Genomic DNA, 21,274 nt, shown 5'->3' with positions numbered 1-21,274 from the left:
GTAGGTACTAGACTATTGGCCCTAGGACCTATATAAGCCTAGCCAAAAAGGTACTCTGGCTTTCGGCACCCAAGAAAATTATTTTCCTGTGCCCCTGTTGAGCAGAGCCACAGGGGTGATCCCCGGCGTGAATTTCCTATCTCCCATCCAATCATCAAGATTTTTCTTGAGTGCTAATTCGGAACTTTGATATAGATAGGTAGTTTGTTCCAGAGTATGGGAAGTCTCTGGGACAGGAATCTATCCCTCCATGTTCTGTTTATTGTGGTGACAAGGTTTAGATCCCTAGAGCGTGTAGCTCGGAGGGATTGGGATTTTTTAAGTGGAGCATTCCAACAGCTCTGGGTTTGACATAGCATTGTATGTTAGGCAGAGATCGCCTCTGAGTAGGCGATATGCAACGGAGTAAATCTGGAGTTTTTTGAGACGGTCTGTGTAAGGCATCTGTTTGAGGCCGATAATCCTCTTTGTGTGAGGTATTTCTGCGGCCTTTCCAGTTGTAGATGTCTTGAGAGGTACATACCAAAAGGGGTGTTGTACTCTATAATGGGTCTAATGACTGACGAGTAGAGGGGAACAATGACCTCTTTTTTCCTGGATGAGAAACCTTTTGTGATGGTGTGCCACGTAGAAGGATTTCCTGACTACTGTGGCAATGTGATTATCAAAGGAAAGACTACTGTCCACCTGTGTCCCAAGGTCTCTTATCACACTTTCGGTGTTAAGTAGAAGTAGACTACCACCTATGTGGTAGCTCATGGGCACAGAGTTTTTACCAAAGCAGATGACAGTACACTTTTTGCCATTGAGCATGAGGCTATGGCTTTGACACCAGGCATCTGTCTCAGTGAGGCACTTTTGTAGGATGTCCACATCATTAGGAGTTTTGATTATGACTCCTAGTTTGCAGTCATCTGTGAACTTTGTTAGCCAAAGACTTTGTGTTAGCCTGTACTTCAGAAAAGTAGATACCAAACAGGAGAGGACACAGGACTGAACCTTGTGGTACTCCACTTGTTACTGGTCTGAAGTCAGATTTGGAGTCTGCTACTTTCACAGTGTGGGTTCTGTCAGTGAGCCAGTTGACAACCCATCTTGTGACATATGGATATATACCTAGTTTAGTGAGTTTATCTATAATTCCAGAGTGGGGGATGGTGTCAGAAGCCTTGGCAAGACCTAGACAGGATGTGTGAACCACCTTACCCTCATCTACGGCTTTGGTGACTGCTTCAAAGTAGTCTGTCAGGTTTAGGAGACATGATCTGCCTTTTACAAACCAGAACTGGGTGGCGTTCAGAGTCTGGAGATCACCAATGTCTTTGTTTATAAGTTCCATGATGATACGTTCCATGGCCTTGCAGACCAGGCTCGTTAGGCTAAAGGGGAGGTAGTCCACGGGGTCTGTGGTGGCTCCCCCTTTGAAGAGTGGGATAACCTTTGCTGTGCTCCACTCAGTGGGCACAAAGCCTGAAGTGAGGCTGTGACTAAACATGGTACTTAAGTGGGGTGCCAGTTCGTTCTGTAGTTCATGTAGAATGCAGCATGGGATGTCGTCAGGTCCCATGGATGCTGTGTTCTTGGCTTTGGAGAGTGTGGTTTTTACCTGTGTAGCCGTGATTACAGGAACTTTGCATTCTTCCGGTATAGAGATGGGCCCTTTAGGGGGTGAGAGGGGAATAAAGTTAGCACTGAAACCATCTGCCAGGATGTTGGCAATATCAGTTGGTTCTGTATATTTGGTGTCATTGTGCTGTAACCCAGAGTAGATCTGAGTGTTGCCATTGAGATTCTTGACATATATAAAATGCTTTGTATTTGTCTTTAGAATCAGTGGCAATTTTGTTTTCATAACTAGCTTTGGAGGATTTTATGAGGGATCTCAGCTTCTTACTGAGGCTGACCAGGGAGTTCCTCCAATCATGAGATTTTACTCTTTTTTTGCAAAAGTTTCTTTCGTCTGTTGTAGAGTTTGTTTATGGCAGGGGACCACCAGATTGGCTTCCTTTTTTTTGAAGGATAGCATCTTGGTTCTGTTAGGGATAGCACGATCCATGCACGTTTATAAGTGCTTATAAAGTGCATTTGTGTAGGATTGTCCATCTGCATGGGTGTTGTGAAGTTTGCCACTTCTGTCTTAAGAAGCGTAAAGTTGGCTTTGGAGAAATCTTTTACGGTGGTTTCCCTGATGGGGGGGTGGGGATGATTAGCTTGTGGTCAGATCTGACCAATGAGGAATTGACCTCTGGTATGGAACACCAGTTGTCCAGGTTGGTAATGACCAGGTCTAGGATATTGCTGCCCCTGGTGGGGGTGTGGATAAGTTGAGCCAAGGCGTTGGAATTTATGAATTCCAGAAAACGTTGAGCAAAAGAGTTGATACATGAGTAGTTTTCCCAGTTAATGGTGGGGTAGTTGAAATCACCCATTATTAAGGTGTTGGGTTGTGCCCTAATATTTACTAGTGTATCAAGATGTGAGGAGTGGGAATCCTGGGGCATGGTGGGGGATCCGTAGCAAGTTACAATTTGGATTGCGGTCTTGCCCAGAGTTAGTTGCACTTGGATAATCTCGGATGCATTATGCTGAGCAACTAGCCTGGAGGTGTGGATATCCTTAATGAATATGGACATGCCTCCGCCTTCAGTGTTTCAGTCCAGGTTAGATGGCCGGAAGATGTGGTATGAATTATAACCTGGTAATGCAGGAGTGCTCTCTGGAGCCTTCAACCAGGTCTCTGTCACTGCATCGATATCTGTGCAGTGACAGAGACCTTGAACCAGGTCTCTGTCACTGCACAGATATCGATGTTCTCCATTTTAAGGTGTGCCTCAAGTGAATGCATTTTGAGGTTTAGACTTTTAGCATTGAGTAGCATTACCCTCAGATTTTTGCTTGCTTGTACCTGTTACAGTGGTGAATTTTTCATTTGGACCTTGCCTAAAAAGGCACTTATAGGGGTGGCAAGAGCCGTAGCCAGTATCTGGAATCCCAAGGGCGATAGGTGCAGGCCATCTCTGACAAATCATTGTGGTCTGTCGATCATGTCATCCCAGGCAGACAGATACTGCATCCCCTTAGAATGACACCAGAAGTTTAGCCAATCGTTGAAGTCAATCATTTTGTCCTTATACTGTGGTATCATTCTGGATGATGGCAGGATGCTTCTCAGGGCTGTATCACCTATTCTGTAATGTAGTGTTCTGTATGATCACTGCTTGATTTCTGTATTTTGATTCTGTAGCTTTATCATGTTTGTTTTTGGAGCTTTTCTCCCAGGGCCTCTACTGAAAATGGACACACCCTGGCTCCAGTAGACCTCCCAGTAAACAAATGCAAAGAAATAAATTCTCTAATTTAATTAAACATTTAAGATTTGTTGTCTCGTTAAAGAGGCTAAAAAGTTCTTTTGGATAGTAAACTAAGTTAAAACTTTTTGAAACCCTAAGAATTGACACACATGTTCGGGATTTGGGAACGTATGTGGACAGTGACCTTACTTTTGATCATTATGCATCCATTGTTGCAAAACAAAGTCCTTCTATGTTGCACAGCTTATAAACAAAGGGATTCTGCCTAGATCACAGGATGTCATTATCCACATTTACTCAGCCCTCGTAAAGCCAGTCATTGGATATAATGCCCCCTTTGGCATGTATCTGTCCACACATATGCAACAACTGGAATGCCAACAGATGTACCTTACTAAAGGGATGCAATGCCTAAACAATATGCCCTACATGGACCGACTCACAGGCCTGTCACTATACTTTGTATCCTACCGACTGCTAAGAGGTAACCTGTGTCTGGCATACAAGTTATCCTCTGACTCAATACTGATGAATTTACTGCATATCAGCAAGTCAGATGGCATCTTAAATGCTTGGTCTAGGGATCTAAACCTCTTCTGCAGCATCAACAGAACAGTTTTGGAGAGACAGCTATATCTTGGAGGGATACCACTGCAGACTCCTCAATCCCACATAAAACAAAGTTCATCCCTATCCATATTCAAGCACAGCTTTGATATATGGAGAGAAACAGAACATTTACTACAGGATTGCCCCCTGTACTATTAATGGACAGAGGCAGTTCCTAAATGCTTTATCCCATGCCTGTCCCCCCTCAAATTATCTAAGGTATGATCCCAGTTATTCTCATTAGGGGTAATATATAATTATCAAGCATGTGATGGGTAGTGCCAATCTATAACCATATGAGATAGGTTATTTTGAGCACAAAAAGGAACATTTTTTGGCTTAAAATGGCCCACAAGGTTAGCTAATTGTCTAAGAACCTATAAAAGAAAAGTCTTGGAAAAACTTTGGAAGAACCAACTAAACTCTGTTGACTCAAAAAAAGAAGACTTACTTCATGAAGGCATCAGTGTTAGAACTGGAAAGGTATGTAATCAAGTTAATGAATACTGCTGCAGAGAGTATGGTTACTTCGTGAAGGCATCAGTGTTAAAACTGGAAAGGTATGTAATCAAGTTAATGAATACTGCTGCAGAGAGTATGGTTACTTCGTGAAGGCATCAGTGTTAAAACTGGAAAGGTATGTAATCAAGTTAATGAATACTGCTGCAGAGTATGGGAAGGCATCAGTGTTAAAACTGGAAAGGTATGTAATCAAGTTAATGAATACTGATGCAGAGAGTATGGTTACTTCATGAAGGCATCAGTGTTAGAACTGGAAAGGTATGTAATCAAGTTAATGAATACTGCTGCAGAGAGTATGGTTACTTCATGAAGGCATCAGTGTTAGAACTGGAAAGGTATGTAATCAAGTTAATGAATACTGCTGCAGAGAGTATGGTTACTTCATGAAGGCATCAGTGTTAGAACTGGAAAGGTATGTAATCAAGTTAATGAATACTGCTGCAGAGAGTATGGTTACTTCATGAAGGCATCAGTGTTAGAACTGGAAAGGTATGTAATCAAGTTAATGAATACTGCTGCAGAGAGTATGGTTACTTCATGAAGGCATCAGTGTTAGAACTGGAAAGGTATGTAATCAAGTTAATGAATACTGCTGCAGAGAGTATGGTTACTTCGTGAAGGCATCAGTGTTAGAACTGGAAAGGTATGTAATCAAGTTAATGAATACTGCTGCAGAGAGAGTATGGTTACTTCATGAAGGCATCATTGTTAGAACTGGAAAGTTATGTAATCAAGTTAATGAATACTGCTGCAGAGAGTATGGTTACTTCATGAAGGCATCAGTGTTAGAACTGGAAAGGTATGTAATCAAGTTAATGAATACTGCTGCAGAGAGTATGGTTACTTCATGAAGGCATCAGTGTTAGAACTGGAAAGGTATGTAATCAAGTTAATGAATACTGCTGCAGAGAGTATGGTTACTTCATGAAGGCATCAGTGTTAGAACTGGAAAGGTATGTAATCAAGTTAATGAATACTGCTGCAGAGAGTATGGTTACTTCGTGAAGGCATCAATGTTAGAACTGGAAAGGTATGTAATCAAGTTAATGAATACTGCTGCAGAGAGTATGGTTACTTCATGAAGGCATCAATGTTAGAACTGGAAAGGTATGTAAACAAGTTAATGAATACTGCTGCAGAGAGTATGGTTACTTCATGAAGGCATCAGTGTTAGAACTGGAAAGGTATGTAATCAAGTTAATGAATACTGCTGCAGAGAGTATGGTTACTTCGTGAAGGCATCAATGTTAGAACTGGAAAGTTATTGTATTTGAGAATGAACATTCTCATCTATGGTATATTCTGAGGAAACATTGCTTTCAGGAAATTTTGCACTATGAGAGATCATGGCATTTATCCTTACGTGATAGAGCTGGTCTTCCATAAATTATAACTGATTTTAAAGACTTTACTGAAAATGCTTTAAGATACAAATAATATCCATAGGATGTTCTTCATCTCACATTGCTGCAGTCCTTACTTATGGGTAGTCCCTGACATCAGAGTGGGCTAAAGTACCCGTTGAATATTTTGTTTTTCTTGCCTCAGTTACTTACCGGATGTCAGAAAGTGAATAATTGTATTTCTTGTGGGAAACAGATACCGCATAGAGATTACCACCGCTTTGTATTCCTTGTTTGGGACCGGAGCATGCGTCGTCGGGTGTCGGGATTTTGTGCTAGGTTTAATAAGCGCATATAAAAAGGAGGTTAGATTGCGCTAGGTTAGTCTTTGGCAAGAGGTGTAATTATAATATGCCGTCGGATGTTCCGACTGCTTCTACTAAGGTTACTATTCTCCCTTATGCCTAAGGTGGTTAGGCCTTCTGCTACTGTTGCTAAGGCTCCTTTTAAGGGCAGGTCTGTCTTGCCTTCCTCTGGTGTCAGTTCTGGTTCTTCAGGGTCTGTGCCTAAAAAGTACATGCTTAAAATGGCAGAGGATTTGATTACTTTAATTAGAGGTTCTATGCCCTCCTGATAAAGGCCCAGGATGGAGCCAGAGTTGGAAAGTTTGGAGCAGGCCTCAGATGATTCAGAGTCTTCTGCTGAAGACATTCAAGATTTCCCTCCTTATTCTGATTCTGATGCAGAGGATTCCACTCCTTCTGCTTCTCCTCCAGAGGATTTTTCATTTTCAGAAACTCTGCATTCCATGAGGGAGCATTTTCAGTGGGAGAGACAGGACTTAGGGAGTTCTTGTTTTACCACAGCATAGACCTTTAGCTATACCTCGATGTTGTTTCAGATGTTTTTTCGAAGCTTCCCTTAATCCAGATTCTGTGCCTCCTGCCCCAGTTAAACCGGACAGGTATTATAGGGTGCCTGAGGCTCATAAATATCTGTATAAGAGTCCTAGGGCGGACCCAGAAAATATTAGTCAGGGCCTCTGTTGTTAAGAATCCGGTTCCTCTGGATAAGGAAGCTAGAGCTTTGGATAGATGGGGTAAGAAGGTGTATACCTCTTCTACTTTAGCAATGAGAGCTTTGAACTGCCAGTTTCATATGTTGAAGTATCAGAATTTCCTCCTTTCTCAGCTAAGGTCTAAAGTGGATGCTTTGGCAGAGGGCATAGAGTGTAAAGAATTGCAGGATTTAGTGCATGTTTCAGAACAGGTGGGTAAGCACTCTTTGCAATGTGGTTTTGATGCTTTACAGGCTTCTTCTAGGGTGGCTGCCACGGGTTCAGTTATTCGTAGGCACGCCTGGCTTAAGGAATTTGTCTGAGCATGTTAAGTCCAGAATTCTGGATGCCCCTGTACAGTCTGAAGTTTTGTTTGGTCCTCCTGTGGAGTCAGTCTTAAAGAAAATGGAAGACAAGGCTAAGTCTATGCAGACTGTAAAATATTTTTTGCAGGTACAACCTCCAAAGTTTAGTAGAAATTGGCCTACTTCTTCTGATTCTCAGTCTAGGGGTAGATCTAGGCATGGTAGGGGCAGAGCTCAGAGTACTTTCAGGCCGAGACAATGGGTTTGCTCAATCTGCTGGTGAGGGCAGGGGCCAGTCCTTTAAGAAACAGGCCCAATGACCTACATTTTCAGCTGCCAGATTCTTCTGGCAGCTCCAAGTTGGCTTTTCAAGCAAAATTGGCATTTAGTCACCCAGGACAAATGGGTATTGGACATTATAAACCGAGGTTACAAGTTCTATTTCCATACCATGCCTCCTTTCAAAGGCATGCCAAATTTCTTTACTTCTTCGAATAGGAGCTATACAGCCAGTTCCTCTGTCAGAAGTGGGCCTAGGATTTTATTCCCGCCTGTTTCTAGTTCTTTGGATTTATCTATCCTCAACACTTACCTGGACATTCCAAAGTTCAAGATGCTGACTTTACAACAACTTTTACCTCTGTTGGGAAAAGATCACTGGATGGTTACTCTGGATCTCAAAGAGGCTTACCTTCATGTTCCTATCAGGCCCAGTTGCAGGAGGTACCGAAATTTACATTATCAGTTCTCTGCATTGCCCTTTGGCTTATCTACTCAGAGTGTTCACAAAGGTTCTGGCTCCAGTGATAGCATTTTTCAGGCTAAGAGGAATACAGATTTATCCTTATTTGGACGATTGCCTGATTATTGCACAGGAAAAGGACGAACTTCTTCATCATCTACAGTATGTGATGGCAGTGCTAAGATGCCTAGGGTATTCTGTGAACGAAACAAAGTCCAGTCTAGTACCCTCTCAGGACATGTGCTTTCTGGGTGTGAGACTGAATACAGCAAGCCTTTCTTTATTTCCATCAAATGTCTCTCAGGCTGACTGCAAGGACAGTCCTTCAAGCCTTGGGGTTCATGGCATCTTGTATTCTGGTGCGCATATGAGGAAGCTTCAATGGTATCTCAAAATGTATGGACACAGCACTGCCAAGATCTGGACACTGTCATTCAGATAATACCTTGCATTGAAGGAGTTTTTGTGGTGGGCTCAGGAATGTCACCTAAACAAGGGACTCTCTGTGACCCGGCCAGAGGCGAGTCAGATTCTAACGACAGATGCCTCGGACAAGGCTTGGGAGCACACCTCAATGGAAAATGGGTGAACACGTGGCCTGTCCAACTCCAACATTTGCATATCAACTTGAAGGAAATGTTAGCAGTCCAGTTTGCATTGATGGCTTTCAAAGATTTACTTCACCCAGGGCAGGTGTTGATTCAAACAGACAACACTACTGTCATGTGGTACATCAACAAGCAGGGGGGAACCCATTCTTACCCTCTTTGCAGGCAAGCGATGATTCTGTGGGAAACTGCTCTCAATCTACACCTCAATCTTCAGGCAAGGTTTCTACCAGGAGCACAGAACTCCTTAGCAGATGTATTGAGCAGACAAATAGTGGATCCTCACGAGTGGAAATTGGATCCTCATGTATTTCAACAGTTGACAGTGTTATGGGGAACTCCAGACATAGATCTGTTCGCATCTCCACTGAATTACCAGTTGCCAAAGTTTTGCACAAAAATGTTTCATCACACAGCTTGGAAGGTGGACGCTGTATCATTCAGTTGGAACAATCTGCATGTATATGCCTTTCCACCTCTGCCTCTTCTTCCCAAGGTACTCTTGAAGGCCAGACAAGACAAGCCAACCATGATTTTGATAGCACCGGATTGGCCTCGACAACACTGGTACCCACTACTGAGGAGCTTAGTACGAGAACCTCCATGGCCTCTGCCTTTGATTCCGCACCTTTTGTCACAAGAGGACAGTCACTTCCTCAATGTCAAGATTCAGTCTCTACATCTAACAGCCTGGCATATTCTGTTTTAGACTCTGGAGGGTCTCAGCTTCCACAACAAGTTTTGAATGTTATTTTGGAGGCCAGGAGGCCTAGTACCAGGAAAGTTTACGCTGATAAATGGAGGAGATTTTTATTTGGAGCAAAGGAAAGGACTTTGATGTCTCCAAACCTGATTTAAGTGTTGCTCTTCAATATCTTACTGAGTTATTGGACAAGGGTTTGTCTTTCTCCTCAATAAAGGTCCATGCTGCAGCCATTTCTGCTCACTATGATTGTGACCCTCCTTTATTCTCTCATCCTTGGTTTAAGCAATTTCTTAGAGGGGCAAAGAATATAAGACCCCAGCTCCTACTCCTGCTTGGGATCTCAATTTTGTGTTGGAAAAACTTACTCTACAATCTTTTGAGCCTGCAGCTACTGCCGAGTTAAAGTATTTGTCATGGAAAACTGCTTTTTGTTGGCCATTACCTCTGCAAGAAGGGTTTCTGAATTACAGGCCCTCATGGCAGTGGAGCCTTTCCTGATTTTTCATAAGGATAGGGTATCTTTCGTACTAATCCTTCCTTTATGCCTAAGGTGGTTTCTAGTGTGGCCTTAAATCAAACTATTCATTTGCCTACTTTTTATGCAAACCCCAAAATAAAGGGGAGAAAATTTTGCATGCTTGATATTCACAGGCAGTTATTATTTGAGCAGAACCAAGGAGTTCAGACAGTCTCAGCAATTGTTTGTTTCCAGGGTAAACCTGTTTCAAAACAAACTATTTCTAAATGGATTGGGTTTTGTATTTCTTTCTGTTATTCCCATCATGGTAAGGAGCTTCCTCCTGGAATCAGGCCTCATTCCACTCATTTTGGAGGCAGCTACTTGGAGTTCAGTGCATACCTTTTCTAAACATTACCACCTTCCTCTTTATTCTAAGTCTAGGGCTGGATTTGCCACTGCAATTTTACAGGGCATTTTAGCGCCCCTAATGCTTTATGATTTTTACCTTCCTCCCTTCCCGTTGCTTTGGGATTCTACCCATAAGTAAGGACTGCAGCAATGTGAGATGAAGAACATAGTACAGTTTTGTACCTACCATAAATGTAGATGTTCGAAGATACTGTAGTTATTTAGGTGATGGTTGTTGTTGGGCATGTTTTTTGGGAGGTATTCTGTTTTTGGCTGTGGCCTTTCTGGTTTGGCCTTCTGACATCTGGGGCAAGAAAAGACTGAGGATATGACGTCGGTCATGCCTGATGTCAGATCTAGGTGCCCATGACCGCGACTGAGGACAGCGGACTACCCATAAGTAAGGACTGCAGCAATGTGGATCTTCGAACATCTACATTTATGGTAGGTACAAAACTGTACTTTTCTTGTGTATTCACTTATAGTGGATACAAGCTTTTGTTGCATTCTTGGGAACTGTTAATTGAAAACTTTATGCCAATAGATATATGTGAAACATTACAGTAATCTTTTCAAAATGCCTTCATTGACCTCTGCTAAAAATGGCCCATTGGCTCAGTTGGACTTTCCCAGTTATGAAAGGGTAAATAAATAAATACAAATTTTTAATTAATATTTCAGTTATTAATTTAAACATCTGATCTCTCCAGGTGTTTCTTTATTCCTCTCCCATACCTTTTTTTAGAACTGAAGTTAGGAACGAATGACAATAATAAAGGAATTAGAACATACCTTAATACTTGTAGCAATATGTTTGGCTGGCTTTAGCAACTTAAGTGATTATTTTATACAATACTGCTGCATTTTAGAAATGCATAGGGGATTTGAAATTTTCAGTTATAAATAGTATGTACTCAATTTCATACCAAGCAGCATAATTCCTTTTCTTGCCAACTGATCTGAAAAGGAATTAAGATAAAATGGCAAGCTTAACATATGTGCACTGTCGGCTTTGTGTATATTACTCTTAACACACGCACACACACTAAAAATATAGCTCATTGGTCTGTGTTTTGTTTGTACTTATCTAAAAGGTTTCTTTTGTTATATAGTTTAATTTGTTACAGACTTATAACATTATATTTTAATATTTTTGATTAATTTAATTGTTTTCAAATATATTTGCTTAAGTGAGAATACAGAAGAACAGTATTAAAGTTGGTGTTGCACAGAGGCTGTTTGAACTATTTTATAATTAAAGTTTTGATTCATAAAATAAATCTTGACAGTTTCATAAGTTAACATGAATATGGTATAAATCAGTATAAACTAGTTCACTGGAATTTTAGTTTAACTAATTTTCAGTTGGTTCACATTTGCCTGGGTAGTTTAACTCATTTTCAGTTGGTTCACATTTGCCTGGGTAGTTTAACTCTTTTTCAGTTGGTTCACATTTGCCTGGGTAGTTTAACTCATTTTCAGTTGGTTCACATTTGCCTGGGTAGTTTAACTCATTTTCAGTTGGTTTACATTTGCCTGGGTAGTTTAACTCATTTTCAGTTGGTTCACATTTGCCTGGGATGTTTGAACTGCACATATTTGTTTACTTTTGTCTGGGATGTTTGAACTGCACATACTTGATTACTTTTGTCTGGGATGTTTGAACTGCACATACTTGTTTACTTTTTTTCTAATTCCTCTCTTCTTCTTTCCTATTATTTGGATGGCATAGCTCGTAACTATTCTCTCACTGGAAATCTGCTGTGTGTAAACAGTGTATATAGGTTGAGCTATTGATATATGTTTTTCTTTGCAAGTGTTAATATTACTTCTCCCACTCAGATTATCAAACCAGAATAGGAGTCATGTAAGTATTGTATGCTAAATATACATATCAAAACCTTAGGGTCTTGCCGACAAAATTAGTTTTTGAAATCTCATAAAGATGAAAAATAATTTAAGGAAAAAAGTTAAACCAGATATTATTTTACTGCAGAAAATACATTTACCATCTATGAAACATATACTAGAGAAGGACGTATAATTGTTTGTTCTTCACTTTATAAATATAATTCATAGAGAGAGGATTTGCTATCCTAGTAAATTCCTCTAACCACAATTCAAGGAGCATTGACCCATTTAGTAATGGAGATGGTCTTTTAGCTGTGATTATTATGATGTGGCATTTAGCTGTGGAATAATTCTGCATTCATGTTCCTCTCTGTCAGTATCTAAGATTTCATGTAGAGTATATTTAGTATAGGTTTGAATAAAATGAATGAATATGGGCTGGAGATTTTGGTCGTTTAACCCATCAGTTAGATCATAACTGAAAAACCAACAATTGGTTTCCTTGTTATCAAAAGTATTAAATGCAGTTTGCAGCAATAAAGGTCTAATTAATATTAAATAATATTGGTATTACAAGTCATAGGAATGTTCTGTATTATACACCCTTTTCAGCAAAATATAACACTTGTACTAGACTATATGAAGTTTGGGATGCAAAGGGTGTTAATATTTGAAAATATTGGTGTTAATGCTGTTTTCTACCTTATTGTGATCATTGTGTAATTACCTGATCTCGGGTATATTTCTAATATTACTGCTCCATGAAAAATAGCGTTAATTTTTGACAAAACAATCTGAGGATAAGCCAAAGGAGATTTAGGAAGATATATAGGAGTTATGTAGGCATGTAAATTAAACTGGGAATAAACCCCTATGTCACCTGCTGCATTGCCAACTGGCTCACAGATAGGATGCATAGGTTCATAGGTTGGTACTAGGCTATCGGCCCTAGGGCCTATACAAGCCTAGCCATAACAATTCCCTGGATATTTCTTCCCACAATATTTACTTCTCTGGACCCCTGTCTAGCAGGGCGACTGACCTGTCCCTGGGGTGAATTTCCTATCTCTCTCATCCAATCATCAAGGTTCCTTTTGAAGAGGGCCAAGGAAGCGCTCTGCTTGACATGTATGGACAGTCTATTCCAGACTATGGGGAGTCTCTGGGTTGAGAACCTATCCCTCCAGCATGATTTGTTCATTGTGATGACAAGGTTTAGATCTCTAAAGTGTGTGGCTCTGAAAAATTGGGATTTCTTTAAGTGAAGCATGTCCAACAGCTGAGGGTTTGACATGGCCTTATATGTTAAGCAGAGATTGCCTCTGAGTAGACGATATGCCACAGAGTATAGCTGGAGTTTTTTTAGATGGTCAGCATATGACATCTGCTTTAGGCCTGTGATTCTTTTAGTGAGGTATTTCTGTGGCCTTTCCAGCTGTTGTGAGGTACATACCAAATGGGGCATTATACTCTATAATGAGGGATGAGTACAGTGGGACAATGACCTCCTTTTTTCTGGATGAAAAGCCCTTAGTGATGAGGTGTGCCACATAGAAGGATTTCCTGACTTTTGTGGCGATGTGGCTAGAAAGTGAGACCACTGTCCACCTGTGTCCCTAAGTCTCTCATCACACTTTCGATGTTTAGTGTACTGCCACCTTTGTGGTAATTCATGGGTACTTGTTTTTTTTCCAAAGGGGATAACTATACATTTCTTGGCATTAAGCTTAAGCCCATGGCTCTGGCACCAAGCATCTGTTTCTGTAAGGCCCTTTTGTAGAATATCCACATCATCTGGGGATTCAATAATGGCTCTCAGTTTGCAGTCATCTGCGAACTTTGTTAGCCAGAGTCCCTTAGTGTTGGCCTGTACTTCAGAGAAGTAGATGCCAATCAAGAGTGGTCCCATGACTGAACCCTGAGGTACTCCACTTGTCACTTGTCTGGAGCTAGATTTGGAGTCTGCTACTTTTACAGTCTGGGTTCTGTCAGTAAGCCAGCTGGCAACCCATTGAGTGACATAGGGATTTATGCCCAGCTTAGTAAGTTTATCTATGATTCCAGAGTGGGGGATGGTGTCAAAGGCCTTGGCGAGGTCCAGATAGGCTGTGTGGACCACCTTACCCTCGTCCACAGCTCTGGAGACTGATTCAAAGAAGTCAATCTGATTCAGGAGACAAGATCGGGTCCAGTGTTTGAAGGTTGCCAATGTCTTTGTTTATAAGTTCCATGATAATGCGTTCCGTTCCCTTGCAGGTCAGGCTTGTCAAACTGATGGCACAGTAGTTCCCGGGATCCAAGGCGGATCCCCCCTTGTTGAGTGGGATAACTGTAGCTGTGCGCCACTCATTGGGCAAGAAGCCAGAGGTGAGGCTATGATTAAACATGACACGTAGGTGAGGTGCCAGTTCATTTTGTAGTTCATGTAGTACACAGCCTGGGATGTCATCTGGTCCCATGGATGCTGTATTCTTAGCTTTGGAGAGTGCGGCTTCTACTAGTGTGGCCGTGATTACTGGAATTTGGCAGTCTTTTGGCATTGAGATGGGCCCTTTAGGGGGGGTGAGAGGGGGGTGACGGCATTAAATCGATCTGCCAGGATATTGGCAATATCCTTGGGATCAGTATATTTAATGCCATTCTATTGTAGCTCAGAGCAGATCTGAGCAATGCCATTTAGATTCTTGACATAACTATAGAATGCCTTATGGTTGTCTTTGGAATCTTTGGCAATTTTATTTTCGTAACTAGCTTTTGAGGATCTCGAGGGATCTCAGTGTCTTACTGAGGCTGGTGAGGGAGTTTTTTGCATCCTGGTATTTTTCTCTTTTCTGCAACAGTTTCTTCCTTCTGTTGTATAGTTTGTTTATAGCAGGGGACCACCGGATTGGCTTTCTTTTTTTGGAGACTAGCATCTTGGTTCTATTTGGGATGGCACGATTCATGCACGAGTGGATGTGCTCATACAGTGCCTTAGTGTAGGATTCTGCAGTCGAACTTGCAGATCCCGTCTGCATGGGTGTCATGAAGTTTGTCACTTCTGACTTCAGTAACATGAAGTTGGCTTTGGAGAAGTTTTTTAAGGAGGTTTCCTTACTTGGGGGGTGGGGGTGGGATGTGGATGTCAAGGGTGATTTGCTTATGGTCAGACCTGACCAATGAGGGGGTGACCACTGGTGTGGAGCATCTATCTCCCATGTTGTTAATGACCAGGTCTAGGATATTGGAGCCCCTGGGTGGGAGAATGGATTAGTTGATCCAGGGCGTTGGAATTTATGAATACCAGGAACAGTTGGGAAAAGGAGTTGGTACCCGAGTAGTTTTCCCAGTTAATGGCAGGGTAGTTGAAATCACCCAGTATTAGGGTGTTTGGTTGTATCTTAATATTTTCCAGTATATTTAGAAAGGTTTAGTGAGAATTTTGGGGCATGGTGGGGGATCTGTAACAAGCTACAATTTGGATTGCAGTCTTACCTAGTGTTAGTTGCACCTGGAGAATTTCAGGTGCATTGTGTTGGGCAACTAGCCTGGAGGTGTGAATATCCTTGGTGAATATGGACGGGAAATCAAAGTAGGCGAATTTACCTCCACAAAGAGACCAGTTACCAATGCAGTGCCCCAGGGCTCTTGCTGGGACCTGTCCTGTCTGGCATCTACTTTTCTGAAGTAAAAGCTAATACCAAGGGGCTCTGGCTGACTAAGTTTGCAGATGACTGCAAGCGAGTAGCACTCATTGAATCCACTAATGACTTGGCCATCCTGCAGGAAGGTTTGTCTGAAATAAATAATTGGTGTCTAAATCATGGTCTGAAATTAAATGCCAAAAATGTATTATTGCATTCTTTAAGAAGTAATCTACCCCAGGGAACTACCACACTGACAATACACCCCTAAGAATTGACAGTTGTTCAGGATTTGGGAACTTATGTGGACAGTGACCTAACTTTTGACCAGCACGTCTATTGTTGCAAGGTCTTTTTATGTTGCGTATCTTGTAAACAAAGGGTTTGAGCCTAGATATAAGGATGTCATTGTCACCGTTTATTCAGCCATCATTAGGCCAATCGTTGTATATAATGCCCTGTTTGAAATGTATCTGTCTATACACTTGCAACAACTGGAATTCCACAGAGATACACTACTAAAAGGATACAAGGCCTAAACAACATGTCTTACATAGGCTAACTCAAAGGCCATCATCATGCTATGAGGTGATCTGTGTCTGGCATACAAGGTATCCTCTGACCCATTACTGATGCATTTACTGCACATCAGCAAGTCAAATGGCATCACAGATACTTGGTCTAGGGATCTAAACCTCTTCTACAGCATCAAGGGAACAGTTAGGATGGACATGTATATTTTGCAGAGGAGACCGCTCCTATGGAACAGACTCCCCATCCATATAAAACAAAGTTCATCCCTGTCCACTTTCAGCTGCAACTTAAATCCATAGATGGGAAACAGAAAATTTCCACCAGGACTGCCCTTTGTATTTCTGATGGACAGCTTCAGCTTCTAAATGCTTTATTCCTTGTGTGGGTCCCAACAAATGTAAGGCCAATCTCTAACCAAATAGTATAGGTTATTCTGAGCACAAAAAGGGAAACTGGCTTGGCTTAAAATGCTCCACAAGGGAGCTAGCCTAGTACTTATCTATGAATCTATATTGCGTGAGCCAGTCAGGTGAGTGACAGCCTTGATCTCATTTGTGGGACTTTTCCTGGGATGCAGCTATTACAGGACTGCCTGTTTTCCCTTCCTGGATTTTCTGTTCCTCTGAAAGGAAGCAAAAGCACCTTTGTGATAAAGAAGCATTATTCCCAGCGGTGCCACTGTTTATTTTTTGGTTACATTAAATTGTCAGAAATTGAAGATGCTACTTTCAAATCTTAGACATTATTACTGATAAGTCTAATTATTTTAATTTTATTTTTTCTTTGTGTACATGTACATTTTTATTAGTCTTGCACACATTTCACAATTTGCCTTTAAGATTCTATCCTAATTAAATTAGGAGATATGCAGCTTTGCAATTATTTAGGATTAGTACTTAGTCATCAAGCTTAATTTGAATAAAACAGTATTATTTTGTCACTTGGATGGCATAGCTTGTAACTATTCTGTCACTGGAAGTCTGCTGTGTGTAAACAGTTTATATAGATTGAGCTATTGATGTATGTATTTGAGTGGTGGTATTCCACAAGCCCCTCGGGAGTTGAACAAGTTGTGCTAATAGGTATTCTATTTAGCTGCCCTGATCACACCTCTCATGTGTACCTTGTTACAAGGAATCTTCCACACTTCTGAGTTTTAAAAAAATCCATGTTCATCATTGTTCCACATTGGAAGGTTCTGTCACATATTCATTGTTAAGCACTTTTTTACTAATATCCATGGTAAATAATACAAAATCATATTTATATTACTGAATTTATCAAAAGAATATTTTATAACACAATCTGAAGTAGTTTACTTCATTTGCTGTTCAACCCGTGGGACTTCAGATCAAACACGGCTGCATTTTCCAGCTATGGCTACAAGCTCCAAGCACCTCACCTTACCCATAATGCCTCCCTGTCTCTTCTCCCTTCAGATCTCGTTTGTCACCTTAGAGTACACAGCATGGTCTGAGCTCCAGTGTTTCTTCAGCGTTTGTCAAGTTGTATTTTTCTTTGTTAGCTCTTTTCTTGTCTTTCTATCTTAAACCTAACTAGCACCTCCCCAAGGTTCTTCATAGAAGAAAAAAACAAGTAGTAGTAGGCTTTCTCTTTCCTCTCTTTCTTGCTTTCTATGTGTGTGAGTTAGTGAAGCGGCCAATGGGGATGGCTGAGTCCCCGAAGCCTGGGTTAAAAAAATGCACAGAGTGTGGCTATAAGCTTTCACCGGTGGATGGCCACACTCTGAGCGTAGCTTGCTTGGGGTTGTTCACTTCCAGTCCCCCTGTCCTATTTGCGTTGGTTTAACCACAGAGCACTTAAGGACAGGCGGGACAAGTTGATCCTCAAGGGCTTGTTGCCCTCTTCTGCCGGGACTGCGGTCCCTTCACCCCTAGCAGAGAAAGCAGCAGCGGCTGCTTCTTCTTCCTCTACAGCCTCTGGAACTCCCACTCCCACCAAGAGGCCCAGGGAGGGGGATAAACCAAAGAAGGACCGGCTTAGCAAGCATTCCCCCGACTGCTTGTTGCAGGCTGGTCCACCGCCGAAGGTAAAGCCTGTTTCCCGTCTGCTCGGGTCCCCAAGGTTTTCATCTGAGCCTGGTTAGAGTAAGCCGGTCGTTGTCTAGGTCTTCCCCACACCATCAGCATTCCCACCCAGCTTCAGCGGCATCCTCCCACTCCACCTCGAGCCTTTCTGAAGCGAAGATGGACAAGATGATGCAGAGGTTCATCCCCACTCAAATTCAGATGGGAGTCTTGTCGGGGCCATCTCCCTCTGGAGCAGGGCCCTTTCAGCCCATATTCCATCCTATTACTCCTTCACCGATCCGACCTTCAGTTTCGGAATCATTGGATCCAAGGGATCGGAGCCGATGGTACCCTGTAACTCGACGCCAGCAGTTGCTATGAATGTGTCAGATCCAACCAGTTCAGATCCGAGCTGTCTGTGCTGGAGCTTCGGGGTCGGATCCAAGGGGGTGTTCTGTGCTCTGAGTCTGTCGGAGAGGAACATACCTCTCAGCATCTCTGCTCCAGCAGGCACAGCTCCGACTCCCCTGTCGGGTCAAGGGGAAGCAGCTTCTGATTTTCTGTCCAGGAGGCCTGTTCCCTCTCTGCATTTGACATGGTGGAGAGGGTTCTCGCAGGGTTGAGGCCTCAGACTATCTCATCCTCAGAATCCGTCCAGACCCCCCCCCCCCAGCTTTGTGTGGTTCGAACCATCTTGCCCTCTCAGGGGCAGCCCATAGCTGTAGTGCCCCAGGAAGTTCCGCTCTTGGAACAACCCATTTGCGAGGCCTCCCCAAACAGTCCCCCTGCAAGCATATGTGGAAGAGGAGGCAGTTGGACTCTCCCCTAATGTCCCTCACCAAGGACACGGACCTAGATGAAGGGGAAGGTTCCCCATGTTCACCCCCCCCCCCGAGGAATGTCTTCTTGGGAGACATTATGGAGCTCCTTCGTCAAAAGGGGGGGGGTCATCCACCCTAAAACCGACCTCCGAGTCCGTGTTTCTGGAGGCATTCTGCTCGGGCCCATGTACCTCTTTGGTGTCCCCTCTGGCCAATCCACTTGTGGAGTTAATAACATCTAGGGCTTGAAAGGAGCCAGAAGAGCCAATATGTGTCCGAACAAGGTTTTAAGTCCCCCCCCCCCACAGACAAGCTACATTGGCACAAGAGGTCCTCTGTAGATGCTATGATGGTGGGGGTGGTGGCCGCCACCAAAAAGGAGAGCTCCATTGTCCTGACCGAGAGTCGAGGACATTGGATCATTTTGGGAAGCGAGTTTATTCTTCAGCAACCTTCTCCGTGAGGGCACTTAACATTTTGGCGCATGTTATCCGACTCCAGAGAGATCTAGTCAGAGAAATCACAGAGTCTACCCCAGGGTCCATGTCGGCAGATGGCAGGACGAACTTTGCATGAATCGCCACCATTAAAGCTGTAGCGAACACATCCATGCGTTTGCTCTCCCATGCCACGGAAGGAGCCGCATGGGCGGCGGGGGCAGACGTTGCTATCAGGCATCACGCCTGGCTCCACTTATGTCAATTCTCGGAGCCCTTCAAGGCGTCTTTTACCAATGCCCATTATGATGGTTCTTCTCTTTTTGGGAAGGCAGTAAGAGAGTCCTTGGTCCAGAGAGAGAAGGACAGGAAGACACTGTCTGCCATCAGGATACACTTCTCTCCGCCTCAAAGGTCCTTTTCCAGGAACCAGCGAGACCAGAAGAAGATGTGGTTCTGCAAGTCTCAGGAGTTTTCCTGGGACGCTCAGGACTCGCCATCTCCCATATGCAGAGGGGGATTTGACAGACATCGCCCTAGAGGCAGAGGGGGTCCTAAGAACTTTGGATCCCGAGAACCTTTTTCAAATAAACCCGAGCAGCAGCCCTGTGGGGTTGCCCAACTGTCCATCTCTGGAGGCAGTCGGGGGCCGTTTGTCGCTACAACCACTAGCTTGGGAGTCTTATCACAACAGATCAGTGGGTGTTTCGAATCATATCCAGAGGATATTTTATTTTGTTCAAAGAACTTCCCCCATCCAACAAAGCCCCCCCCCCGATATTCCACCCACAAAGTGGGGAGGAGGCAGCAGTACAAATAGAATCACTGCTACGAAAGTGAGTCATCCAACCGGTCCCTCCAGACTAGTACGGATCCGGGGTTTATTCCAGGATCTTTTTAGTACCAAAGAAGATGGGGGACCTCAGACCAATTTTGGATTTGTCCCAGATGAAACCGGTCTGTGTAACAAAGACAAAATTCCAGATGGTAATGATTCACTCTATATCCTGCCAGAGACTGGATGTGCTGGATCGATCTCCAGGACGTGTACTACCACATCAAGATGGACAGGCACTCCCGGAGGTTCATTCACTTCTGGCTGGGAGCCAATCATTACCATTTTTGAGCCCTTCCCTTTAGTCTCACCACAGCCCCCCAGGTGTTCACCAAAGTAATGGCAGTAGTAGCGGCTCACCTGAGGCTTCAGGGCATTCAGGTCTTTCTGTACCTGGATGATTGGCTCTTTACTTCCCCTTCAAAGCATCTACTTTGTCAAGCCAGGGACTCCTTTCTTCGGCTAGCCAACAAGTTGGGCATCACAATCAATGTGAACAAATCTGCCTTACTCCCGGTTCAGGTGTTCGACTTCATTGGGCCATGGCTGGACACAATACAAATGAGGGTGTATCTTATGTCAGACAGGTTATGCAGTCTGAAGTTGTACATCTTGCACATTCTTCAGACTCAATCTCCATCAGCCAAAGCAGTGTTGAGGGCATTAGGTTCTATGGCGGCCACAATCACTCTTCTTCCTATGGCATGTCTCCATATGAGATTACTGCAGTGGACACTGGTGGTTCGGTGGTCTCTATTAGACCTCCCTTTGTCCTTTCCAATGAGAATCTTGAAAGCATGCAGGGAATCCCTTTGGTGGATTTAGTCTCCGGATCTCCTCAAGGGATGCCCATTTCAACCTGCCTTGCCCAAAACCATGGTGACCACGGATGCCTCCCTACTGGGGTGGGGGGCACTGTTAAGGAAGGACAGTCCAAGGCACGTGGTCCACTTTCCAAGACCTATCTGCATATCAGTGTTCTAGAGATGAGAGCGGTGGTTCTTGCATTGCAGACCCTTCATGCTCATCTTCCTCTAGGAACAATTGCAATTCACATGGACAATATGTCAGT

The sequence above is a fragment of the Protopterus annectens genome, chromosome 9.part0 (assembly GCF_019279795.1).
Source record: "Protopterus annectens isolate FY-2018-M chromosome 9.part0, PAN1.0, whole genome shotgun sequence".
Classification (NCBI taxonomy): domain Eukaryota; kingdom Metazoa; phylum Chordata; order Ceratodontiformes; family Protopteridae; genus Protopterus; species Protopterus annectens.
The sequence above is the reverse complement of the archived record's forward strand: the minus strand, read 5'-3'. Positions refer to the sequence as shown.